This window comes from Crotalus tigris, unplaced genomic scaffold, assembly GCF_016545835.1.
Source record: "Crotalus tigris isolate CLP2741 ecotype Arizona unplaced genomic scaffold, ASM1654583v1 scf7180000024387.2241675, whole genome shotgun sequence".
Lineage (NCBI taxonomy): Eukaryota > Metazoa > Chordata > Lepidosauria > Squamata > Viperidae > Crotalus > Crotalus tigris.
Genome location: NW_024100557.1, coordinates 1,276,178 through 1,304,073, shown reverse-complemented (window position 1 = coordinate 1,304,073; position 27,896 = coordinate 1,276,178). Strand labels below are relative to the sequence as shown.

General features: G+C 39.1%; 1 protein-coding gene and 1 long non-coding RNA gene across 12 annotated transcripts in view; one reads left to right on the top strand and one right to left on the bottom strand.

Annotated features, from left to right (window-relative positions):
• The first annotated feature begins 236 nt into the window (after nucleotides 1-236).
• The window catches only part of LRRC7 (leucine rich repeat containing 7), a 206,142-nt gene continuing 178,482 nt past the window's right edge, over nucleotides 237-27,896 (top strand). For 10 of the 11 annotated variants that reach the window (XR_005554962.1, XR_005554960.1, XR_005554963.1 and 7 more), the window contains exon 1: nucleotides 237-2,019. The gene's annotated coding sequence lies outside the window, so the exon portion shown is untranslated. Of the gene's footprint in view, nucleotides 2,297-27,896 lie in introns of all 11 variants that reach the window. The other variant, XM_039329125.1, reaches the window with a different exon arrangement.
• Nucleotides 21,119-27,896, bottom strand: part of LOC120301638 — a 72,545-nt gene continuing 65,767 nt past the window's right edge. Inside the window, exon 3 of the long non-coding RNA XR_005554964.1 lies at nucleotides 21,119-22,027. This is a non-coding gene — a long non-coding RNA (uncharacterized LOC120301638). The remainder of the gene's footprint in view (nucleotides 22,028-27,896) is intronic.

Here is a 27,896-nt window from a genome sequence, read left to right as displayed (position 1 = left end):
AAGAGATTTATTTTTTTAATTTAAGAAAGATAAATTTAAGCTCCAATTACTCAGTGGACTTAACACCTGATGTTACTTGTGATTTATGAATGGTTGCTTATAGGTGTGGACTTTGTATGGATAAATATAATGAAACATGTTCAACCTTTAGTGAAACTGTATTGTAAACCTTTATACATAGAGATGAGAAGTCAAATATATATTTATAAATGTTTCAATGTTTTATTTGTCTTGTCTAATTAAGGACAAAAAAAGATAGCTATTTTTATAAAAAGCTACATATATTATCCCATAGTGTTATTACTTTACTGTGTTGCATATCAACCCTCTGAGTGGAGTAAATAAAAAGATGGTCTTTTTTATTTATTTAAAAGGTAGAAAAAATCATATAAGTGATCAACTGTACCCTGTGGTGGGTGAACTAACAGACTGCAAGCTTCAGTACCAGTTCAGATGTCTTAAGGTCTTTGGAATCCTTAAAGGGGGGCAGGCACCTTAAAAATGACAACACTAGCATCCATCTTTCACCATTGTGGTTTTAAGGGTGTCCTTAAAAAGCCAATGCAATGACAGTGATTTATCAGGCAGACGTCTCTAAGGACTTTTTCTGGGAAACACATTACTAGGAGCACATGCAAAGGCAAAGCCTCTGTCTGCAGCACGAATCCCAGGTCAATCTTCTGCCAGTATGGTGGGTGCTATGCATGAAGCTGGGCAATACCTAGACCTCGGCTTAGGGCAACGGAAACAAAACCCTCACTCACCTAATCTTTCTAGTTCGTCCAAATCTTGCCACCGACAATCCCCCCCCCCCCCAGGGAGTTAAGAGTTGGCTGGAGAACCAGGACAGTGGCACCCGGTCTCTCTTTTAACCTCCCAAGGTTGTCCTCGATGGAAGCGGGCATCAGGATAGCCCTGATCTGCCTTACGATGCCTTACGGATCGCTGTGCAGATACCGCAACTGAACCGTCAGGTGCAGCTCCGAGCAAACCTGGAAAAAGGGGCGTGTACTTTGCTGCGGGACTCGAGCGGCCACGTGCAGAGCACGGAGGAGAGCGGCAGAATCGGCGCGGCGTTGCCACATCGTCCTCGCGCCCACTTCGTTTCTCCCCCCCCCCCGTTTGGGAAAAAAAAACCACTCGGGAAGAAATGGGGGGGGAGGGCCGGAGGAGAGGCGGCGGCAGCGGCGGCTGGTGAAGAGCTCTGACGCGGAGTTGGTGGGGGCGGGAACTGCTGTTGCTACTTGGCCTCCTCCCTCTCTGTGAGGGAGCTTCGCGGCTTCCTAGCTCCCTGGCAATCCGACGTGCAAGCCCCCCCCCACGTCGCCGCCCCCGCGCCTCGGATTTAGAGGACCCGCTTCAGCTAACCCCCCCACCGCCCCTCCCCTGAGGAGAGGTCCCTGGTTGCCCGGCGCCCTCTTGACCAAGACCGTCACGGACGGCGCTTCCCGGGGGTTGCAGGCGGTCGTCTTTGCCCTCCCATTTTGCCTCCGTCGGAAGCAGAGCTCTCTTTCAAGGCGCTGCGGTGCCGCTTCAGGAACCGGCGAGGGCGAAGGAGGCTCGGCCACATGTCAGCGGCAGCAGCAGCCCTGCCTTTTTGCCCGTCTGTCACTCAGCTGCAGCCATAACACCTGTGCAGGAGCGCCGCCGCCTCCTCCTCCTCCTCCAGGAGGCCCTCGCCGCTCGAGAGGAAACCCCAGCCGCGAGCCTTCCCGGGTTGGGGGCGGGAAGGCTCCGCCGCCTCCGCGCTCCTCGTGGCCAGTCGCCGCGGCGGCGGAGATGGGAAGCAGCCCTGCTCGCGCGCCTTTGTGAGTCTCGCTCCTCCGCTCCGCTCTGACAGATGCGTGGGGAAGAGGGTGGCTCGCCCCCCTTTTCTCTGCTTCGCGGTTCCCGCGGCGGCGGCAGGAGCCCCCTTTCTTCGCTCGGCTGCCGGCTCCGAAAGGATTTACTGGATGAAGAGCTTTCTTTTGGGGTGGTTGCCGTGGGGCTCTGGCAAACGGAGAGACTTCAGCTGACAAGGTACCTGTTCTCCAGACGGCCGCGTAGGGGAAAGGAAGTGTGCCCAGATGTTCTCCTGAAGGGTATCCGCATCGTGGTCTAGCATGGGGGAGGGGAGCTACGACCGGAGGGGGGTCGCCATCCTGCTGCCGCCCTACCCCACTTTCCCTCGCCTTTCCTCCAGCTTCCCACGCCCCATAAACCCCGGAGCCCCGGTCTCTTGGTAGGAATCGTGATCCCAGCTGTCAGTTATCTGCAGGCGACGGAGACTAAAAGGACAGATTCTCCACCCTGCAATGTGAGTATTTTCTCGGAGGCTGCGTCCTTGCTTGGGGAAGGGGCTGCTGCTGCTGCTGCTGATCTTTCGGTCGCGCTGCTTGTAGGGGTGTGTTAGCAGGGCAGGCGCCGCGCGCTCTGTCTTTCGGGGTGAGGAAGGCAGGTTCCAGGCTGGGAGAAGTTGATCCTTTTTTGGGGGGGGGTGGCTTCTTCCTCTCCGCTTTTCCTCCCGGGGCTCTTCTCCGTTTGGCGCGGAGGCACAGAGGGTGGGCTTGGTTGCGGTGGGTGAGCGGAGGAGGAGAGAAGGCGCCTCAGGGTGCTGCTGCTGGTGGTAACCAGATGAAATGCAGCGGTTGCTAAGGGGAGAAAGCTTCGCTGCAATGAAGGGAGGACAGGGATCCTCCTCCATCGATTTGGCGGCCCTCTTTTTCAAAGCTGTATGGGTCTGGAGGGGCGGGGGCGGTGGTTGGTTGTGTGAGCGGGGATCAAGGTGGCAACAGCTTTGGTGGGGAATGGCAGATGCTCCTGGTAGGTGTGCTTAGGGGACTTACCGCACACAAGACGAGCTCCTGATTATGGATACCCTTTTGGACGACATCCACCCCTTTTTTAAAATCATGCTGTTTGCCCAGTGACACCAAGAAAGAGGGTGTGAACAAGTGGATAGAGGTGGCTGATTGAGTATGCCATCTTTATGGTTAGGGAAAATTGGATCCCGTGGTGCTGCAGAGAGAGAAAGAGAAAGGGGGGGGGGAAGCCGCCACTACCTGCTTTCTTTCTGCCTTCATAGATGGCCTCCTGGGCCCAATCCGACCACCTGCACTCACTTGCAGTCTCCCTCTAGGTGACCCAGGCAAAGTGGTGGAAATCAGATGCTGTTCAAGGAAGAGGTAGTGACAGCTTCCCTTCATTTGTTCTGGATAGACCTGCTCTGTTCTTAAAAAGGAAAGGCAAACAGATAAAAAAATGTGGTATCTTCCTTTCTTATCTGTTATAATTTTTCTGTGAATACCATTGCGAGTAAGGAGATGAGGGTGCTGCTAGCGGGATCACTTATGCTTTTGCACAATTATTTACTCTCTTTTTTAAAAAATAGCGTGGTCAGAAGAATTTGGCAGGAAATCTCTCCTCTGACTTCTCTTGCTTGGGGAATCTTAGCCTGGATTCCCCGAAAGGGTAGAAGCAACTCCTTTCCTTGATTGCTCTCTAACCCTGCTATAGGCGATGCAGTAGGTAGAATTCTGTTATGCCCAGAACCAAGTTCTCTGCAACCCAGAGGGAGAGGACAGGTGTATGGAGGAAAGATGATTGGGCTGCTCTCTGCTTGAGAAACTACCTGCAGATCTATGCTCTCACTTTGGCCTCCATGTGGCACTGTTCAAAGAATATACATACATGCATTGGGAACCTCTCCCTATAGAACAATGCGATGAACTACCAGCTTCTCCTGTCAGTGAGTCTAAAGGTGAAGGATGCTGCAAACAGTAGCTTAACAACATCTGGAGTGCCACAAGTTCCCATTCTTTATCCTGGAAATGCTTTGTAGCCATGTGTTACCTTTGTGCCAATCCTTGCTTATGGCAATATAGTGGATATAATTTTGCTCACTGGAGGCTGGACAGATAGCAGTATCAAGGAATATTGCTAATATTCTCTAATTTGGAATCAACACACCTGTACTTTCTGGGTGCAATATCTACAGGTAGAAGGCACATATAATTGAGGGAGGGGATTTGTGTTGTCTCTGCACAAGGATTTAGTTTATTTAGATAGTACCTCTTTCCTCTGGGCTCTGCAGTAGTAGAGATTAGACATGGCTGAAAGAGAACGCAAGTGGATGAAATCTTCTTTGTGGATGGCTAGAGGCCCAGTTCTTCTTGAGAAACATAAGCAAGTGAGTGGATATCCCAGCTTCGTTTTGCCATACTCACTTTGTGGCAACATTGTTAGTTTTACTTGCCTTCAGTATGATGCACAAAAAAAGAGAATTTGTTTTCCCATTGTGATTCTTCATTTCAAATGGGAATTCAAATCTCCAAGTGGCTACATTTCAGTCGCATCTAGGTAGTGGGCTCTTCATGTATGAAAACCTTGACAATTGCTCTATGGTATCCATATTGTTGCTTGCATTGGCAACATATTAATGGTCTACAAATGTATGAATAACAGAGGATAAAAGTATGGCTTCCAGGTATTATAGGAAAACTTAAAGAAATATATTGAGCCAACAATTAGAATATTTAACCTAATATTTCATAGAGCTTTTTTTTAACACTATCTCTGTTTCTTGTACACACTTAGGATTTTTTGACTTGAACATGTCACTGAAAGACTGAGTAGGCAAACAAAATGGAAATGTTAGTAGCTAGAATAGCACCTGTTTCAATGCAGTTCACACTCTCTCCAGTGCTAATTCTATTAATGTGCAAACATCACAGATGTGTTCTTGTTTAACATACAAAGTCTTATGTGGCTTGTTATTCTGGTTTATGCTTCTGGTTCTACAAAACACTTTTAATATTAACATTATTTAAAAAATTCATAAGCTCTTAAGCATGGCGAAGGCATTTGAAATATCAAGCTGCTTTAAACTACTGGGGTCTCTTCTTTATGTCTCCCCTCCCCAATAGGTTGTGACTCAGGATGGCTTTTTTGGTATCTGTAATTGAAAGACATGCAACTTTGTTGCTGCTCCTTAGCTATCCTTACTCATTAAACACCCACAATGTGCCTATCATTATACCTCAAATTCCACTGTATTTATTCGCAACAGGATGACTGCACTTAAACTAATAAAGTCAGGTTTTGCCTAAGAATTACGATGTACAAAAGAATGTTTGTTTTTAATGGAATCAATTAAAACAGTTGACTGATCTGCATCCATATCAATGATGCAATTTTGACTCCAGGTTTGCTTGCAAATATTAGAACAACCCAACAGTTTGAAAATAGCTAAATTTCAACATCCCACAGTGTGTGTTGTAATACTATTCCTGTACAAAGATCAGGCCAGCCATAGGCATTTTTACACTTCTTTCCGCTTTGTTCTTACTATTTTTATTTCTTCTATCTTTGATTTTTGCAAGAATCAGTTAGATTTCATGCCTAGTGGCCATGCTGTCTTCTGATTATGCTTTTTTGTTAAATTTATATCATGCCTTTCTATCATGGAATAAAAGAAATACAAAGCAATTCCTCCAAATTTCCCCTCCCATAACCTTGTGATGTGTTCAGTTGCCATACTAGCTCCTATGGTTCTATTTCACATTGCATAAAAATTAATATGCTATATATTTGAATGGATATTTTGAAATCTTATTCTTGAAATAGTCATTTGATAATGTATGTCAGTTCTATATTATAATGTGTACCATCCTTAATTATATAGATCACAAGTCTAATGGACATATTCAGAAAGACAGGCATTTTCATAGAGACGTTGATAGAAGGTAACTAAATCTTTGGCTTATAACAGCTTTCCGTTTTCTAAGAGAAGCTCCAGGCCAGGATGCATTATTAGAAATACATATTATAATTCAGATTGGTTATTGGCCTTGCAGTGTTCCAAGAAAAAAAAAAAAAGAGAGAGAGAGAGAGAGAGAGAGAGAGAGAGAGAGAACTAAAAATTAGGAGCTTGATAGATGTTGATGAACAAATTATTTCCACTATGTACTATGTTCGAGACCCAAGTTAAATATTTCTGAAGCTTTCAGACTATTTTTTCCACCTCCAATATCTGGGAGTTTTGAAAGGGATTATTAACAGGTTTCCCCATATTGTTCCCTACTAGCTTAAAGAAATGTTTTAGTGCTTATTTAAAGAAGGTAACTGAAATTAATGACTTATTGTAGAAAGAGGTAATCTGATGCTTTTTTATATTTTATACGTCAAGTCCCTTCTGTCCTAAATATTATGTTTGATGACAAAGGAATAGGGACATTCCCATAATTATGCAAGGGTCTGTTTTTGGAATCCTTGCATAAACCTATTTCTTTGTATGCATATGTATAGATGCATGCAAGAGAATGGTGGGCTGTGTTATGTGCATGCACAAGTATTATGGCTTTCATTTTTGTATATTGAAAATAATGAGTGTAATTATTTATTTATTACATTTATATGCTGCCTCTCTCCCCAATAAGGCGACTGTTCTTTTTTTGCTCCTTTTTTGTAAATCAGATCTTAATGTAGTTTCGAGGTAGTCTGCCTAGGGCCATCCAAAATTTGGATTGTTTGCCCATAATTTAGCATCCTAGGTAAGACAGCAGAAAATAGAGATATAAGATAATTATTCTATTGCATACCTGTTGGAATCATTTATCCCTGGCTTGAATATTTAATTCCCCAGGACCGCCCAATGATTTTGATTACAAGGACCATACTTATTGGACATCATGTTGTAACCTAACATATATAGTTTGTTTCCAGTTGTTCAGCATTATTAATCAGTTTCCTTGTGGCAAGAATGAACTAGATCTCTCTATGGATGTGTGTTACTTTATGGCCCACTTAAAAATATAGTCCCATTAAAGCATAGCTTCCTGACACAAGGGAGATACATATATTCTTATCTTAGGAATTTATAATATCACCATGGTAACACTTTTCATGCCTTATACTTGGCCTCTGACATTTTCACCTAAGAAAAGCTCAATAGAGAATTCTATTCTTGCTTTTCTGAGGATGAGGTGTTGGAAGGATTGCAAAGCAAAGAAAGGAAGTTTGAATAACAACAATTATATTTAACAGATTTCTGTTAGTGTTACGTATGCAAAGAAAAAAATCAGTAACTTGTGCTGACAAGTTATGTGGGTGTCGGCTCTATGCATCAATTTATTCCAGTATTCAACAAAAGATGCTGACTTAACCATGGCAACCCCTTCCCTCCCTTTTTCATCAAATATTGGAGTGCATATGTTCTAGAAAAATGTGGCACATTTTAAAAAGAAATAGCAATGCTATGACACATAATTGAGCAAGTTTAATTATGTAAAGCTTTATTTTGAATAGAGTTATATCTCGTTTGAAGAAAAATTACCTGCTTTTCCCCCTTAATTTCTAATGTACATTTTAGATTAAATTGACTTCCTCTATTTTTAACAAGTCAAATGGAATCAAACTAAGGAGAATTGTAGTGTAATGCAGCTCTTTCTGAAGAGGAATGCTTAGTTTAGGGCAGTGATGGCAAACCTTTTAGAGACTGAGTGCCCAAACTGCAACCCAAAACCCACTTATGCATCGTCGAGTGCCGGGTGGGTGTGGCCCATTGGGTGGGTGTGGCCCATTGGGTGGGCGTGACTGCGGTGGTAATGGCAGACCGGGTGGGACTAAAAAGTTCAATCAATCAATTCCAACTTTGCAAGATCTTTTTTTTCCCGCGAGAAGTTGAAATTGACTGATTGAACCTTTTTTTTTTTTTGCACACGCGGCGGAGGCCTAAAGCGAAAAGGTTTTATAAAACCCAGCTGAAGGCCCAGGACTGGGGCCATGGTGTGCGTTCCCACAGAGAGGGCTCTGAGTGCCGCCTCTGGCACCCGTGCCATAGGTTCGCCACCACTGGTTTAGGGTGTATTAGTAGACTTGTATACCTTTGATAGTAGTTATCTTGCAATTTTCAAACAAATGACTACACTTCATGAAGATTTCTGTATGATAATTAATTTAGTTTAGTATATTGACTAATTTAATTAGCATGTGTATATCTTGTATTTCATGCAAAGCTTCAAAGTTGACAATAGTTATGCTTATTAACTTGTTTTTTTATAGCATTTCAGCAGCAAATTGCAGTTTTAGCAGTATACAGTTTATACATTGGTTCTGCTTGAATTTGTTTGAAAGATTAATTAGAAAATATTGTAGATTGGTGATTTTTTTTGAGCGATGACTTTTATAAGGTTGATGACAAATGACAAATGTCCATGTGACATACCTTTCACATAACAAGTTGTCCTGTCTAATCTCTAGCATAAGACTTTGGATCTCCCAGAAAATTCACACAAATTATAGAAAACCTCTCTGAATGACAGGGCTAAGTTATAGGGGGAGGCACGTGTAATTAAAGTAGACATTCATTCAAGTTAACGTCTATCTCTCATTGCATTTTTGGCAAGAGTTCAGAAGTGGATGGCTATTTCCTTCTTTCTGGATTTTTTTTTTTTTTAAATTCCAGTCTAATCTGTAGCGCTGATATTTTCTGGTAGAGTCCCACTCATAGTCTGACTCTGCTTAGCTTCCAAAATCAGCTAGATGTTGTCATTTTCTTGCACGGCATAACATTGACCATGTAATTTCTATAGCAGAGAAAATTACTCACTTATTATCCTGCACTCAAATCTTCAGTATCACAGCCTACTTGTATGGTATGCCCCCCTAATCATTTAGAAGACTTTTTGGAACATATTATGAAAAAGAAAGGTTAGAACTTCTGCTCACACAGCTCTGGAATAAACTTTATTAAGCTTGGATAGCAATTGGATTCTGTCTTTCCTAACTTCTCTTTCCCCTCCACAATAGTGGAATTACATAGTACCATATTGATATAAGGATGTAATAATATTAGAATGTTAGTAGTATGATGGATGACAAAAGATTTTAGAGAATAGAATCTTAAGACATGAAATGAAAAAGGGCATGTTAAGATGGGAAAAATTAAAATTGTCACTAGGAGTATTGCTATGAAAAAAGTGAATGTTTTGTCAAGAATAATATTTTTGTTTCAGACAATACAATAGCAGAAATTTATATTTAAATTTATATGGCAGGGAAAAAATAATGAGTTAAATATAAAGTGTTACAAAATGCAAAGGAAAGAAGATGATTACGTTTGCTAGATTTGAAATTGTATTTTGTTTATTGTTCTTGATATGGATGAAAGTTGCTGAGAAACAAGAGTCTTTTTTTACAGTTAGAAGAACACAATCTGAGGTTTGGATGGCATGGATATTTATGATAACATTAAAGTTAAAATTAATGTGGAATTTAAAAATCTTTCATTAGATATTCATTAGAGAATATGTAATAGATATAAACCCAGATGGAGCCTGAAAATACCTTTATGGATATCAATTCAGGAAGAATATCATGGAAGAGAAATAGCAGACAAAGATAAATGGTTGATGTATCATGACTTATTGGAATACTATGAAGGGAACTAAAATCAAAATAAAGAGAACAATTAATAGCCAAAGAATATAGTTGTTAGTAGTTTTCCCATTTACAGTTATTTGAAATATTCAAAATGGATAAAACGACTTATCACTACATAATTGTATTTCCAATTCTGAAATATGTAATTGCCAAAATGTATAATGTTTTGTTGAAATGTGAAACAAGGGAAGAACAGGTTATAGAAAGTATGATCAACTGTGCTAAGAATTCATGATAAAGTCTGCTAAGAATTTTGGTTGTATTTACATTGTATTATAATTTCAAAAAGAGAGCCAGTTTGGTTATTGAAAAAAATGATTGTTTTGCCTTGGGTACAATGCCATCTTGGTGGTCTTGGGAAAATCACTTTCTGTCAGCCCTAGGAAGGAGGCAGTGGCAAACCACTTCTGAAAAACATTGTGAAGAAAACTGCCTTGAAAAATATCAGAAGCCACTTTTTAATATCTTTTTTTCTTTCTTTTCTAATTTTCAACTTTTTTCTTTTTCTTACACTTTTTGCTTTTCACTTTGATTTCTTTCTTTTATCCTCCTTTATATTAGTTTTTATTTTCTTGTTTAAAAGTTTCCGTAAAATTATATAGAAAAAAGGAATATTACAGGGAATATAATCTTGGGGAAAAGTGGAATAATTTTCTTGCTGTTCATGACCAATATAAATGTGCATTAAGCACTGCAGTTTTACATCTTGTTAATATGGTTGCTAAGGAATAGTCAGCAGCTTAAAATACAAGTCTATAAATGTTATATAGGGCTTAATTTTAAATGTATGTAGCCTTAAAGAACTAAATAATACAAATGCATCATTGGTTAGCAAGGACATGCTAGTTTCCTGAAGACATAAAAAAAAATCTAATAGCATATTTTGGTGTCTAAGGGTTACCAATTTAAGAATACAGATTAAGTTTCCAGGAGTTTCATTTTGTGTTGCAGTGATTTGGAAAAGATACAAAATGATAGGAATTCCCTCCAAGCAAAGGGTACAACGGTTTATTGCCTTCTCAAAAGCTGAGTACAAATTAGAAAAGGCTCCATTTCTCCCTCAATAACCCCAAATAATGGATGTTGCATAAGCCAGTCTAGCATTTCTGAATCCCTGATAAAAAGCATTATGATTTGGAGTATTAATGCAACAGAGATGATGCCACTCAAGAAAATCTCCTATTTGGAGGATGGAAGAAGCAGTATGTAAGGTTATTTTAAAATTTTCATTCAGCATCTAACCTCAAACAGGGTTATTACAAACAGAATGCTTAAGCCACTTTGGAACTATTGAATTATCTGCAGTTAGTAATCAGTAAAATCAGAAGTTCTGTATTTATTTATCATTTCAATTTCTATGGCCTCTTGCAGCTGTATAGTACTCTGTAATATCCAGTAGTTTCTTCATATTTCTGTTGGAGAATGCAGTTTCGGTTATATAAATCTCAATACTCAGGACCTAACATTGAAAGTAGAAGCATCATTTTAACCATTGTCTATCCACTGCAGGATGAAGGCCTCTTCCACATGTTTCCAACCAGTATGGTCCTGAGCTTTCTTTTGCCGATTGGGCTCATAATACTTGCTGAAAATAGCATATACCAAAATAAAAAAAAATTCTTTTTATTACTACAATATGTTTTCCAGATTCAACCTCTGGAATGTAATTTGACCATAACAACTAGATTGATTTGCTTTAATTTACTCTATATATACTAATTAACTGATAACAAGATCAAAAAAATTAAATTAAAATGTTGAATAGGCAGTCTTTCAAACTCTGTGGCATAGATAGATAGACAGACAGACAGACAGACAGACAGACAGATAGATACAAATAGATATACATATTGTTGAAACTGGCTATATGACACAATCTTGCAAATTTGAAAAACATGGCCTGAAATCTTACATATTACTTATACAGTAAAATTATATATAATAGATAATTAGAGTCTGTGATATAGATTGAAGTAAGCTCTGCTGTTTTTTAAGTTGACAGCATGTGGTTCCATTATCAAATCACAACAGTTTTGAAACCACAATTCATTCTGTGTCTATTTTTGAAACTTTTACACTACAGAATGTGCTTCTTGGCTTTTTAATTAAAATATTTACAAATAATTAAAGACATATTTTAACTTCTCACTAAATCAATGGTGATAACCTTGTGCAAATTTAAAAGGTTGATTGCTAGAAAAAGAAAGCTTCTGTTCACTATCGGTCTAGGGGAATGTTAATTGGATAGGGAAGAGGGGAAGTCTCAGGTTTATGAATCACAGGTCACTGACACAATTGGCAAAACACTGTCCTATGGAAAGACTCTCAAAATGTCATTGTGCTAATTAAACAATTGCTTAAATGGATTACATATCTTCATTGGTTTCAATAGAAGACAAAGATTGATATACACATACACAAGCATATACACCCACACATGTACATATACACATACACGTATAACACACACATACACAGAGAGAGAGAGAGAGAGAGAGAGAGAGTTAGTTTATGCAATCACTACATTTGGAAAATGATACTGCAGAGCTGAAAAAAATGCTTAAAGGGGTAAATAAAATGTTTAGTATAGTAAAACTACTTCTCAGTGAAGAAATACTACAGTATGTGATGCTATTTAACCTGGAATAAAAGAGAGTTAAAGGAGAAATGATAAGATAAATATAGAGTCATTAATGATATGAATAGCATAGATAAATAGAAGTTTTACTTAATAATGATAAGACTAGGACCATTCATTATAAATAAATGCAATGAAATTTAAGATTTAGAAGAATTTTTTTCTGAACAACGCACAGTTAAATTGTAGAATGTGTTACTGTATAGAAGTAATGCTAGCTTATGATCTGGGCAATTGTATAGGTAAAGTGGACAAATTAATGCACAGGAGACTATGAGTGACTAATAGATACCACTGTTTGCTGTATCTGGACTCCCATTTAGCATTCCTTAGTATCAGGTTCTAGGACTGAAAGTGGGTTGTTATTTTCCTGGCCATGTTTATGAGTGCATTTAGATGGCCACTATAGGGCTATATTAGATCAAGTGGGCTGTTGGCCTGTCTAGCAGGTTCATCATAAGTTCTTGGAAGGACATTAGTTTGCGTACAGAAAAGTTATTTACTTTCTCCTTCTCCCACAGCTATGGTAAAGGACAGACTTAATTGATAAATAAATCTTGATAAAAAGATTGTACGCTGCCATCACTCCTGATCATTGACTGTGCTAGCTGGAATTGTTAGTAGTATGGAACAGAATAGATTTTTTTCTTCATTATAACCAAGTTCCACTAAAAATAAATATTAAAAGTAAAATAATATAAAATAAAAATAGCTGCATGGTTGCTATGTATAGGTCACCGTGAATAGTACAGATGTAAAACAGAATTTGGCCACATTCAAGGAAACTAAATCACACTGGTCAATTAACAGCAACTGCACATAGAACAGAATTGAGTTGCCTGAAATATTAGTTAAAATGGAATTATAAAGTATAGCTGTGCATCTTTTCTAAAATTGACACTGCAACAAAACAAGAATCACATTTTCACTTGCCATAAAGGAAAAGTCTTAATACACAAAAAGGTTTTCTGAATTTTCCATTAGTCAGTAAACTTTATAATGGTAATGTCAGTTTCAAAAAAGAAAAAAAAACGGCTTAATATTTTATTAGCTCTTTTACCAAAGTCTTTGTTGAAGTGGAATATCCTCAAATTCCCTCTCAAGAATAGTTTTTGGAAGCCCATCAAATTTTGCTAGGTTTCTTCTGAATTTGGAAACCTTTATTTGTCTTTTTCAATCTTATCAGATTGAAAAAAAGGGAAATGTCTATGCACAAACAGGTATTTATAATAGAGCCACCATATCTAATTGGATTTCAAGTTTAAGCGCTCATGTTTCATTATGAGAATTATATCAGATGAGAAACCACAGCACTATAAATGTTCATGCAATGTCTTACTTCAGGAAGAAACAAAATCATCAATTAGAAAGGGAGGAAGGCCAGCCCATGGAAAAGAATATAGCCAATATACTGTAAAAGATTGCATGTCCAAATATGAGACCCAATTTTAGTCACACCAGTTTTGCAGCACAAAAGACTAGTGGGAATGCATGGTGGAATTTGAAATATGGAGTTTGAGAATTTGGATTATACCCATTCCAGAAGCATGTTTTTAAAATTTTGCTAGTGCTGCAAGTGCTTTCTCCAGGATGGTAGAAAGTTTGCTTGGTTGTTTTCAATTGCTCTCCGTTTTGAAGTTGAACTTCATATTGGGAATACATTAAAACTTGCTATGGGTTAATGCTTATCAGAAGTTGGAAATGATTATTTGATTTAAATAACTTGCTGGTCTAAGAAAAGAGAACCAGCTACCCTGAAGCACATTTCTAGGGAGAGCTGACAGATCTAATTCATCTTCTATATTCATAACATATTGTTTAAGGCTTGATACCACCTAATGGAGTCATCATCAAAAGTTTTTTTTTACATAAAACCAAACTACTGCAATTTCTGGTAAGCAGTCTTCCACAAGATGAAAGTTATTAACGAAGATCAGAGAGACTAGACCCTGAGGAAAAAAAGTAGCTTTATGCAGTAAAAATACACAGTGATACACTAGTCTCAAAACAGATCACAAGAGCGTCACAGCAGAAGACTGTGTCACTTGAAAGACTATCCTAAGAAATTTAGATTATGGTTTTCCTAAGAAAACAAACAAAGGAGATACTGTACAAATTCAAGTGAACTCTAAATAAGAACTGCACAAATTTTGGCAGAAAATATTTTAATGCAACTGATAGGAATAATGCATGTAGTAAAAGGATTGTAAAGCAGTTATCAATTTTCAAATATTTGTGTTATTAGTTGGTCTAATAACATCAGGAGGAAGATGCACAATTTCTCTCACTTTTGCCGTACAAGTTTGCTAGCAAAGAATAGGAGCCATATCCATGTTTAAAAAGCCTGATTTTTTTAAAAAAAATATAAACATATTTTCTGAGGACTGTAGACGCTGGATGTTACAAATTCTTTAGCTTTAGCAAATGATGCCTTAGCTCATGTAGCTTAATGGCTTTCTAAGTATGGTTTGTAGAATACTTTTCATGAATACTGTAGCAATGTCAGGTTAAATTTTCCTAAACCATGCACACCAATGAAGTGTGTATCCTGTTTATGCAAAATCTCATTGATTCTTTGGCAGCTAGGTCAGTGTATCAGGTGAAGATTATTGGACTACGGATTTTGGGGCTGCTTGTTACAATGTTAACACTGGGGACATTGAAAATATTAGTAGACAGACACTGGTGTGACTAATGTTCCATTGTACATTTCTCCCTTCTGTTATTTAACCCTAATTTTACCTTCTTGCACAACGTTCTGCTAATTTCCTTTGAAACAAAATTGCTTTTTTTCTTGTGGTCTGTGGGGAAACTGAATTGTAAAAAATGCTAAATTTCATTTCACTAAATTGCACTTAAATTAACTCTGCATATATTTTAAATGGATTTTTGAACGTTCCATGCATTAAGTACATGATTAATGTCTTCTACACAAAAATCTTAGAAAGAAAGATACTAGAAACAAGCCTATGGATCAAGCTTAGCTGTTAGGTGGAAGCATATAATTATTTGGTTTAGCATAATTTTTAAGAGGGGAATGTTTTCAGATGTGACATAATTGTCAAATTCACCTCCTAGGGCAGCGGTTCTCAACCTGTGGGTTGCGACCCTTTTGGGGGTCGAACGACCGTTTCACAGGGGTCGCCTAAGGCTATAGGAAAACACATATTTCCGATGGTCTTAGGAATTGAGACACCACTCCGCATCTGTCTCCGCACGTCCTCCTCCTCCATTTGCAGAGAGAGAGACAGAGAGGCACTTTCGCTTCCTTCTCTCTCTCAGGCGGACTTACCTCCTGCAGGGCTCCTGATTGGCCCTACGCCCGGGTGCCCCACCCCCTGGGAGAAGCACAGCCAGGGCCTCGTGGCCTTGGAGCCACCCGGGGAAGCCCCGGGATCCCTGTTGGGAGCGGCCCACTGGAGGCTCTGCTGAGTGGGCCAGCCCTCCCACAAGCCGCAGCCCAAGGGAGACCAGCTGCTGCAATCCCTAGCTAGCCCGACCATTGGCCAGGAAGGCGCACCAGAGTCCAGGCTGATGGGAAGGAAGAAGGAGATTCAGCAAAGGTAGGAGAGGAGAACCGCCTCTTGGGGCCCAGCATTGGCGGCGGATTCCTTGCCATCCTCTTCCTCCTTCCCTTCTTCCTCCTACTGCCCCCCAAGGCGGCTCGGGCGGGTGCTGGGGCAAGAAGGGTGCCTGGAGGGGAGCAGCCAGGCTGGACGAAGGGCTGGTGGGCTGCACGGCACCAGCCCCCATTGTGGCTCCATCAGATGGGCGGAAGGCGAGGCCAGGCAGCATGGGGGTTGCAGGGACGGCGGCAGCAGTTTTCTCGCCCTTCTCCTCTCCTTCCTCCTGCTGCCCCCAAGGCGACTCGGGTGGGCGCCGGGAGGAAGAGGGGTGACTGGGGGGGCAGCGGGCTGGCATAGGGGCTGGCAGGCCACGCGGCACCAGCCCCCACCACAGCTCCCTGCGCTGCCTGGCCTGGTCCTCCGTCCATCAATGGAGCCACGGTGGGGCTGGTGCCACGTGACCTGCCAGCTCCTCCACCAGCCCGCTGCTTCCCCAGGCACCCCTCATCCTCCCGGCTCCCACCTGAGCTGCTTTGGGGACAGCAGGAGGAAGGAGAGGAGAAGGGCGAGAAAACCGCTGCCACCGCTGCTGGCTGAGCTGAGATGTGGCACCAAGCCGGTCTCCATGCCTCCCAGTTGCCCGGCCGCGCTCCGCCCTGGCCATCTTCCACACTGCGCTGGAGTCTCCCCCGCATCGCCCAGCCCCACTCCCTCGCCGTCGAAGGCCGCCTCAGCCCTCTGGCGCCCAGCGGGGCCGTGGGGCTGCCGGTCAGGAGCGGCTCCTTCCCAGCTTGCTGGGTCCCAGGCCTTGGAAGCGGCCAGGGGCAGGGAAGAGGGTGAGGTGGCAGCAATGCCCGCATGTGAGTCAGAGGCCAGCTGGCTAGGCCAGCAATGGGGCCCCGAAATCAAAGAAGAAAAGTCGTTTTGGAGCTGTAAGAAAGGATCCCTCTCCCCCACGCTGATTCCCGCCACAAGCAATGCCAGAGTTTGGAAAGGCGCTGCTCCGGGACCCTTGGCTATGGGAGCAGGCCGGCAGCGGCTCTGCTCAGATATGGGGGATGAAAAAAAATGGCCAGAAGGGAAGAGAAATCATTCGAGTCGACCCCACTTTGGATAAGGCTTAGTTTTAATCTGGGTGTTTGTGCTTTCTTACTCCTGCACATGCGCACCTTTGTGTTTTCCCCAGTGGTAGCCAAAAAGGGAGGGGAAGGGGCAACGGGAAACGTCCTTTGATACATCATTTACACTCCCACCTCCCCAATCAGGCTTATTTGGAAATCGGTCCAACGGACCTGGCTTCCTCAATCAGCCACCGGGGGTTAAAATATCTTTCCCCATTGACCGTTATAAAGCACCTTTTCTTTCCTTCCTTCCTTCCTTCCTTCCTTCCTTCCTTCCTTCCTTCCTTCCTTCCTTCTCTCCTTCCTTTCTTCCTTCCTTCCTTCCTTCCTTCTCCCTTCAATCTCCTTCCTTCTCCATCACCTTTCTTTCCCCTTCAATCTCCTTCCTTCTCCATTTCCTTCCTTTCCCCTTCAATTTTCCTTCCTTCCTTCCTTCCTTCCTTCCTCCTTCAATCTCCTTCCTTCTCCATCTCCTTCCTTTCCCATTCAATCTTCCTTCCTTCCTTCCTTCCATCCATCCATCCATCTCCTTCCCTTCCCCTTCAATCTCTCCTTCCTTCCTTCCTTCCTTCCTTCTTCCATCCCTCCCTCCCTCCTTCAATCTCCTTCCTTCTCCATCTCCTTCCTTTCCCCTTCAATCTCTTTCTCCTTCCTTCCTTCCTTTCTTTCCCCTTCAATCTCCTTCTCCATCTCCTTCCTTTCATCTTCAGTCTTCCTTTCTTCCTTCCTTCCTTCCTTCCTTCCTTCCTTCCTTCCTTCCTTCCTTCCTTCCCCCTTCAATCTCCTTCTCCATCTCCTTCCTTTCGCCTTCAGTCTTCCTTCCTTCCTTCCTTCCCCTTCCCTCCCTCCCAACATTTCTGAGCAAGGAAGAGTAAGCTTCTCCAGCGAGCATTGCTATATTGTTTTTGTGACTAATCACTATGCTTTAATTATGTTCAATTCATAGCAATGAAAATACTCCCTGCATATCAGATATTTACATTACGATTCATAACAGTAGCAAAATTACAGTTATGAAGTAGCAACGAAAATAATTTTATGGTGGGGGGGTCACCACAACATGAGGAACTCTATTAAAGGGTTGCGGTATTAGGAAGATTGAGAACCACTGTCCTAGGGAATAAAACTCACTTAACTTTGAGTATGGTGAAGATAAGGAAAAAAATATTGTTTTCCTATTTATTCACAAAAAACAGACCGAGAGAGAGCAAATAGACAAGGAGAAAGCATTAATGCGTATTTTGAGTCTCAGCTTAATTCTTTGTTCTACATATAATAAAGGTGAAAAGAAAACACATTATTATAGTAGTAGAATGGTAGCAATACTTAAAAGTAGAAAATGAGACTTGTATCTTAAATGAGATGTCCATTATAGTGATTATATATTTAATTTAAAGTACTTATAAGATGCTTTGAAAACTGAAGTGTTCAATGAATCTCTCAAGTTATTACTGAGGAAGTGCAAGATATCTAAATATTAATAATGGTGCATACATCTGTATCATAAGAGAATTGGCAAAGCTTCCAATTACAACATTCAGTATCATATAATAGCACAAAATTGTGCTCTGATGATTTTAAGTTTGAGTCCATTGATTACTCAGTACATATTTACTTTCAAGATTGATCTAATCATTCTAATGATTAAATTTGCACATTTTTATTATGTTAGGATTCTTTGCTATTATGAAGTTTAATGATTTTTTAAATACAGAAGTTAACAAGCAATAGCTAGAGAATGCAATTATTTTTTATTTGTTAGCTTGACTGACTTGAGAAAAAATAATGAAATAAGCTTTTGGTGTTACAAACTGTCCTTCAGATATAGTGATTATATACTAAAATATATGCATGGAGTGCTGAGGAATAGACAAATATAAAGAAAAACATTTAAATGTTGACAAGCTCCAAGCTGAGTATTAACTTTTAAGTCTTTGGTATGATTTCAAATTTACTTTTTAATAAGAACCTGGACAAAACTTGCCACTTTTTAATTCAACTTATTGGAAAATATTTTATTAGTGAGAACAGATTCCATAAGACTTTTATTAAAAGCTCTGAATGGACAGTTGATACATGTGGACAATGCACCATTTATTAGCATGGGCAGCTTCCCTTGGGCTTCCCAGAAGTTTCCAGAAGGGAGACAGGTGACAACATATACTATAAGAAAAACATGTATATGTCAGGCTTATATTCTGATAGTACACAAGGTATCTTGTAAATTGTGCTTTCCATATTCATTATCTATTGTTTTAAAAGTACTTTACAAGGCTAATAATCTCTTTACCTGCTATTAATTACTTTTTCTTCATTGAAAAAAAAAACAAATTTAAATATTTTGTAGTCTTGGTTATAAGTTTTTTTTCTTTATTCCTGAAAAATACCTGAAATACTAAAAAAAAGCAGTATATAATAAAGCATAGGTGAGTTACTGAACAATATACATTTAATCTAGTTGTTTTTAAGATCAGATGTATCTATCTGTTCAGTAAAAGGACTGACTTTCATTGGTGACACTGTTGTGTGCAGAATGTCCCAAGTTTAATCTTTTAAGAAAAACCAATTAGATAGCAGCTACTGCTGCTAGGAAGCTTCCCTTAATTGTACTTTAGAACAGGGATCCATGATTTTTACAAATCATGCAAAGTCAAATTTACGAAAAATATCAGGTGCGAAACGTTTTCAGCATATCTTTAAGACTTTCACTATGTTTCTGTCATGAAATACAGTATAATACTAAGACACACTTAAAAGCATTTTTAAAGGGAAAACAATACACATATTGCTATACATGAACATTACATTGCAGGCTGCTCCCTGTACCCTGAAAAATTCTTAATAATACCAAGAATAATATAAGATTTAATTATTGACAACATTGATTTACATTAAACATGCCTGATGCTAGCTTGATGCCAGTGTGTAGTGCTGCATTTTTAAGTCAGCAATTTAATCATGCTGCTTAACATGAGCACTTTGGGATTGTGAGGTGCACAAAGTTCAGTTGGAGGCCAAATTAATGTATCCTACAGTGATCCTAAGTGCATACCACTTTAATATTCTCGCCTTCCTTCCTGTGGACTTTTTTTTAAAGACATCTCTTGAATTCTTCAATCTTATAGACTCTTGACAATTTATGAAGATGACTGGTTTTTGCTTTTTTTTTTGACTGTTTTTATTCATGCCAGCAATTTAGTCTAATGTTCTGAAAGTTGTGGGTGTTAGAGAACAGAACAAATTTCCATATTGACTAATTTGATCTCACATTTTAGAATTAAATGAAAGTATTGGGGGTTTTTTCTCCTCTTTTGACTGTCCTTATATGGCAGATCCTTTGACCCTCCCCATCTCAAGACATGACTATGAAGTGTGGATCAATTTCCATTTTGAATTCATTATATATGGAAATTCTGGTGTCCCAAATAGCTTGCAATATTGAATATTTGGTCACAGAATCTATGCTTTTTAAGTAATTAAATTCTGATCTGGAGGTAGAAGTGTAGCAAGAACTAGGCTTTTCTGTTTATTTGCTTGAAAACCTTGTTAGGTTAGTTTTCAGTCACTCTTTTACCTGAGGTTATATAACCATTCCAACGTATGGATACTTTTGACATTTGAATTGTGTGGCCACTTAACTGAACAAGGACTGCAGTATAGTTTTCTGGTTTTATTTCTTCCCAAAGTGACCTTCTGTCTACAAGGATTAAAAGATTTATTAACTAATGTCATAGAGTGTGCTGAACAGTCTGGTATAAAGAGGGCTCAGGATGCAAAGATACTTTATAACGTTCTCTGATTGCTTGCATGTTGCAGTTAATAGAGAGATGTTTTGATACAGCAGACTGTACTTTTTTAAAAAACAACATACCAGTTTGCTTAAAAAAAACACTTTTCACGAAGAGATACAGTATAATTGGTCAAGAACATTGAAAATAACAATTTAGGTTCAGGATAAACTATTTTTCATTTGAAATTTTTATAGAGTGTATTGTGGGAATAATCACAAAAATGTTGCTTTCAAAGTATTTCTGACTTTAAAAAAGAATATTCACAGATTAACTGAATTTATATCAATTACAAAAACCAGATAGGGTCTTCCGATTATTATCCTAAAACTTTAAGGCTACCATGGGAAGGAGGGTCTATCCTAATGTGGCCAGTCATTTGTCAGATAGAAAGGTGATGCCATTCCCTACATTTCCTGCTCAGCAGGTTCCATTTTCTCTCATGTTTTGTTTTTTCTTTTTTTTTCTGAATAAGTTCTTGCATTTCCAAACTATTCAGTGGCTAGCTGGCTGGCTGGCTTGTTTGTTTGTTTGTTTGTTTACCCTTCCATTTCAAACACAGGCTAACAATTTAAAAAAGTAACCAGAATTATAAATAAATTAACAGCGCAAAACACTAACACAATTCCCCTAGTCGACACAATGGGAGTTGGGATTTCCCATTGTATCGGGGCCCTAGATCCATTGGCAAAAGTAGATCTTTAAGGGTTGAAAACATTTACCTTTTTTTTCTGAGAAGGCTTATCGCGTTTATGTAGTATTTCTAAGAATAATGACAATGCTGGTATGTTGATATGCAAAATCTCTGTTTCACTTAATTTTTTAAAAAAATAGAAATAATATCTAAAAAGTGAAGAAAGGAGCTTGCCGATCTGTCAGCTTTTCAGAAGAAGACAGCTCAGGAAACAGGCACTGCAAGGAGAACTGGAACTTTATTTTATTGTTGCAGGGTAGAATAACAGAATCTTGAATGACTGCCAATGTTTACAACTTACATATGAGTTCTGATGCTCCCTCCTTTCCCATGGCTGAGATGTCATTTCCTGCTCTTTTATCTGCTAGCAATTCTCACATAATTTTGTCAACTTTATCTCTGCTTCCCTCTGTATTACTTTTTCCCTCCAAACCAGTCTCTCTTCTTCAACCTTAATAGAAACAGGCAATTACAAATGAAAAGCCATCTGGTTAATTTGCAGGATAATTTGGAAGGGTCAATAAACGTTGAGACCAGCTTTGTAGGTAGGTGGATAAAAAGTAAAAACTTAGTGAAAAGCCACATCAAATCTCCCACTTCAGTCTTGACACTGTCTTGCACATGTGTTTCTGTAGTACCTTTCTATGTAGCTTTTACCAAAACTAAATGTCCATTGAAGAAGAGTTGAGCCATCTGTCTCTCCTGCAGAAAATCCAAGATATGAGGGACAATGGATGCCAGAGTTCTAGAGGGCAGGATGTGGGGTTGGTAGCCATAGATGACCTGAAGGAAAGACATGCCTGTGGAGAAACATATTGTGTTATTATATCCAAGCTTTACAAAGGGTAACAGTTCAATCCAATTGTCCTACTGATAAGAGACATAGCTTCTCAAGTACTGTTCTAATTGATTCATTCTCTCCAAATATCCATTAGAAACCAGGTGATGTAATGATAGCAACTGAACCTAAATGTCTGATAGCTGGAAGAGGACCTTTTAAAGAATGGATCTAAATTTGAGAACCATGATCCGAGAAGACTTGATCGACTAAACCTCTGTACCTAAAAATGTGGTCTAGAAAAAGTTGTGCAGGCTCCTGAACTAATGAAAGGCATTTGTGAGAAATATCTTGCCAAAAGCTTTTTTTGTTAATATAAAATGCAAATAGAAATAAAGACAATGGAAGAAAGGGGAAGGAAAGGGGACAGAGGAGATAGAGTGAGGGGAAGAAGGAAAAATAAATAAGAAACAAAAAGCATGACTTCTAATTTTTTGATGCAATAAGATACATAATAAGGCTACAGTATCAGCTTTTTAATTATACAACACTAGTCATTTCTATACAAGTAACCCATTTGACTGTCAAAACCCAAAGTCAAAATTTCACTTTTTTTCCTCTTTCATGCTTGAAAGTCCAAAAGTGATTTTCAAGTACCGGTAGCCACAAAACTCTTTACATTCTTGTCCCTGTTAGTGCAGTCAATTTTGCCATCTTCACCAGTGCCATCATTTTTTTTTCAATCTAGTCCTCAATTGTGGGAATTAACACTTATTTCCATTTCTGGGCACATAGAATTCTTGTAGCTGTCAAGCAATAAAGTTCCATTCCCCTCCCCCGCCGCCAATTTCTTTCTCTAATAGTCCTGGAAGAAAAGTTTCCAGTTTCCATTTTAAGTCCAGTTTTAACATTTTCTGGATTTGGTTTACAAATCTACTGTCACAAAAATTCATTGTTTGTTACTGCACAACTACTGTATGCACAAAAATGGAAAGACTCTAAAATATCTATAGGGGAGGAATGCTAGGTGAAAATAGAGTTGGCAGAAATGGCAAAAATTGACTTGTGTGACTAGGGAAAGATCAACAACTACAGTAATTGTTGTTGAAAAGAAGCTTTTTCTTTATAATCTTTTTTATTCTTTTTCTGTTTTCTTTCTTACTCACCGTTCTTTCTTTCTTTGTTCCTTTTCTAATATCTGTATTGTTTTTATCTTGTTAAAAATTTCTTCAATAAAAATTATATTTAAAAAAGTAAAAAAAAAAAAATCCATTGAAAGAGAATCCCAAAGTTCGAGCAAGGAAGTGAAGAACTGGGATAGCTTTGCTTGGTAAAAGATATGTCAGGAAGAAACAGTGGTATTTGTTTTCATCCTCAATAACAAATTTTTCTGAGAACCTGATACCAAGTTTTAAAAATGTCCCTATGTCCAGATTGATTATCATAGCAAAATTACAATATCTCTTCCCTTATAAAAGAAGATGAACATATAAATGACTGTTGTGGAGCAATTGTCATCATAGACAAAGGAGGATTCGTTCATGGAGTTCACTGAAAGTTAAGCATCTGAATATGAAACCTGAACCTGAATATGAAAGTTGTAATCCAATCTAACAGTACTACTACATCATCCTGTCCTCAACCTTTCTGAAGGGTCCTTGCCATAAGGAGGGTGGGGAGGAGTGTCCTTGGCTTCAGGATTGTGGACATGAAGCGTGAGCATAGAAGATCGTATTCAGAATTACAAGTTTGTTTATTTGTAGCTTGTTATGTAAGATGGAACATTAGTAATATTGAAATTGAAATGGGAGAAACAGGTCCAATTGATTTGATGAAGGATTGTGATTTCTGCAGCTATTCCAAATTCTTGTGATCTGTGCACAGGATCGGTTCTCCCTCCAAGAAATGCTTCCATTAATGGAATGAGCTTTTTATCTCAAACAACTCATTATTGAAAATGTCAGAGTTCCTTTATCTGGGAAAAGCAATCTGGAATAAAATATACATGGCATAATTCCTGTCTGCCTTTGATGCTTTGAGAAGAGTGACTCTTAATGTTTCATCTGATGGGTTTTTTTTTTTTTGCTCAACAAAAGGATGAAAAGGATCACAAAAAAGGATTTTAAAGTCTTGAAATGCTTCTTCTTCTTGAGTAGTTCATCTGAAATTATGTCCTTACTTTAGTAGTTGAGCAAGTGATCTTATGTGTTCTGCAAAATTAGAACTGAACTTTCTCTTAAAAAAAATTGCAAAGCTCAGAAAACGTTGGTTATCTTTTTACATTCTACATGCCTGCCACAATAGTGCAGATTGTAATTTTGTAGAATTTATCTGCATAGCTTTGGTAGAGATCTAGTAGCACAAATAGTTCAATTGAAAAAAAACCAGATGCATTTTTTTCATCTTATCAAAAAGCTTAAGAGAGGCTTTCTAAGAATTCTTGGACATGGGTCTTGTGCAAAGATGGTTCTTCTGGAAAAAAAACCCATGTGAGCCAACTGCTATATATATGTCCAAAACATCAGAAAATATTTTGTTCATTAATCTGGAGACTATCATGTTATAACTAATCCAAAAGTTATCGCTGTATATTCAAATTTTCATACCTGGTGTCAAAGGCATTAAATATTCAATGTGATCAAATTCCAAATACTTTTTAAATCCAATTTCATGAAAATGTGCGCCTTTTGGTTCAATGGGTACAAATAAGTAAGTATGGCTAGTGATCCATAATGGTTACACTGATCAAGAAGAATCCATAATCATGCCGTTCTAAAAAAATTATTTCCTTTGGGGCAAAAAATGTAGGTACAGATATTGGAAGTTTATAAGGGCAACCCCCCCTTTTGTTCAGATTATCATCCAGAAACTCATTTGATGTGGTTAATTTTTGAATAGACATGGGTTATTGCCTTATTGCTGGAATCTAGGGTCCCAGTTTCAAGTTGAATGTATTATGACCAATGAGGGGACCATGTTTATCCATAGCAAACTCTGCATATATTTCTTGCAAAGGGATTCAAAGTGCTGAGAGAGAGAGAGAGAGAGAGAGAGAGAGAGAGAGAGAGAGAGTTAGTTTTCAGTGCATTGCAAAATAGGACCAGCTTGAAGCATTTTCCTGTCAATCATTTCCACATGCATAGCTTTTTCTAATAATTGTACGGGCAATTTAAACCAGCAAACTCCCACCTTTTGGGCACCAGGGATTGGTTCCTTGGAGAGAGGGTTAATTAAAAAAAATAGGGATAATAAGAACAACTTTGGAAGTTTTTCTTCATTGGGCGGGGAGCCTGTGAAGTTTCCTGAGGATGACGCTTTGGAACAATTTAGGCACTTGTTTGCTACAAGGCCTGAAGTTTCTGGGATGTTAGTCTTCACTAGTGCAAGTCTCAACTAGATAACTCTTTCTAGTTTTCTGGTGCAATTTGTCTCATTAACTCATATCTTAGTTCAAGTCCTTCATGAAACTCATCAGTTAGAGCAACATCATTCCACCCTAATCACTGGCTCTATCGTAATCCAAAATTCTGTTATGTATTCTCAAATTTGCCTTGTTTCAGTTTGAATCTCTCAGTTTGCTATTACGTACTGTTCTAGCTGACTTGTAAAATATAACTCTAAATCTTCGTATGAAATTCTGATTATTATCCAACAATGGATCATTACCCTGAATGAAAGGAACAGCCCATTTGGCTTCTTTTCCTTTAGCAGAACAAAAGTTACCCTGGAGCGATTTGTAGAAAATTTTGCTGGCCAACCCACCATGCAGAATTCACACTGAGTCATGAAAGTCAGAAATTAATCCTGGGTTCCTCCAAACCTCTCTGGCAAACTACCATGAGAGCAGAAAAAATAATAATAATTGGCTAGGCTACAGGCTGCTGAGATGCTCCTGACTGAGACAAGTCTTGTCCCAAATCTGCATTTGTACCTTGATGTTGCATGGGTTTTTATTCAATTGCTCTTGCTGCTGTAACGATGCTTCAGTAAGTTGTTCTGCAGACAGTGCAGTGTCCTGAGGTTCTACAATCAGAGGCAAGTGCTTCTGATTAGAAAGTAAGGAGGCTTCCGAGATTGATGTTAGCCCTTCAAGGTAGATAAGGTCAGGAAACAAACACGGCAGGGTATACTGGAACTCTCTTGTTACAGAATAATGATGGTGATGCTGTGTGTTCAGTAGTATCTGAGTCTCAACAATGAACAGTTCTGTGCACAGTGTCCCACCTGGTACAGCTTCTTTCAGTCGTTTCATGTTCTGGCTGGTGTCAGCTTTGATGATTTCTAACCATTATATTTTGGCGTGGTTTATTTCTTTTTACTGCTAACCATTTTGCTCATAAGTGTTTGATTGCATGGCATGGTCAAAATAAGTAAGGTGGAATTTTGTGGTTTTTGCCTTCCAAAGATATGTCAGGTTTTATATACTGCAGTACTTGCTTGTTTGTCACCTTTTCTTCTTAGGATGTCTTCTCCAACATCACAGTTCAAATGAGTCCATGTTCCTCTTGTCTAGTTTTCTCATGGTCCAGCTTTCACAACTGTAGGTAATATGGGAAACGTGATAATGGGGACTAATCTCCATTGCCAAGCTGATGTCCTTGCTTTCCTATAATCAATTCATGCTCATAATTGCTGTGAGACCCAGTGCAGTTCAACACTTTTTCTGGACTGTATTCACTGCTTTGATTAATCTGTGATCCTAGGAAAGTGAATTGTTGTACACATTTGATCTCTTCACTATCAATTGTTATTTCACTCAGCAGCGAGACACTGGTGAAGCAGGCACAGCAGCGCCTGCATTTTCTGCATTGCATGAGAAAAGCACACCTTCCTTCCCCTGTCCTTACCACTTTCTACAGAGGGACGATCGAGAGCATCTTGTCATACAGCATTACAGTCTGGCTTGGAAGCAACAATGCTTCAGACAGGAAGGAGGTGCAGAGAGTGGTGAGGATGGCTGAAAAGTTATTGGCAGTTTCCTCCCTTCCATCCAGGACATAGCAAATAAGTGTTGCTTGAGCAGGGTCCGCAAGGTTGTCTGGGACACTACACATCCTCTTCACGACCTGTTTTCCTTGTTACCTTTTGGGAGGAGGCTCTGTGGTATCCGAAGCAGAACATCCAGATTCAGTTATAGTTTTGTTCCATACAGTGTTAACCTTGTGAACTCTAAAGCTTTGTCCTTCCATTATGTATTCAAGATGGACAGTGATGAATATTTAAATGTTATTTATATGTAAGGATGTAGGTTTATACATATGTTGTATATAGCATGTTTAAATGTGTGTTATGTATGTGTACACTTTGAGAGCAAGCAACTAAACTTCATTTTTAATGTGTGCCATTGTGCCCACAGTAAAAAATGACAATAAAGGTTATCTAATCTAATTAATTATTTGTTAAATGTTATAATTGTCAACTGTTAGGATATAATAACAGAATGCTAAAAGCCTGCTAGAGCTCTTTTATGCTATACAGAATTAAAAAGTTATTTTGAGTGTATTTGTCATGCCTCTCTTCTTTCCTAGAGGTGAAATATCATTTAATGTCCTTTTGATTTGCTAATGGTTCTTGCGTACCTTTTACAACTTTATCTCTGTTTATCTCTTTTGTATCTATGGGAATATTAATCTGTATAGTCCCTATCCCCTTCCTCCGCTAGGTGTTACAAACTAACTTCAGATACTCTTGAATTAAATTGATTTTCAGAAAAAAGCAGAAAGAATGAAACTGCTTTTTTTCTTGCATCTCTCAGACATGTTTAATACTATTATTTGTGATATCGTTTTGGAAAAGCTATGTAAGTTGGATTGTTCTTGGAATCTTAATTGTTATAGAAAATATGAAAGGAGCCTTGATGGCTCATTTTTTTTTGCTAATGATGGCTAATG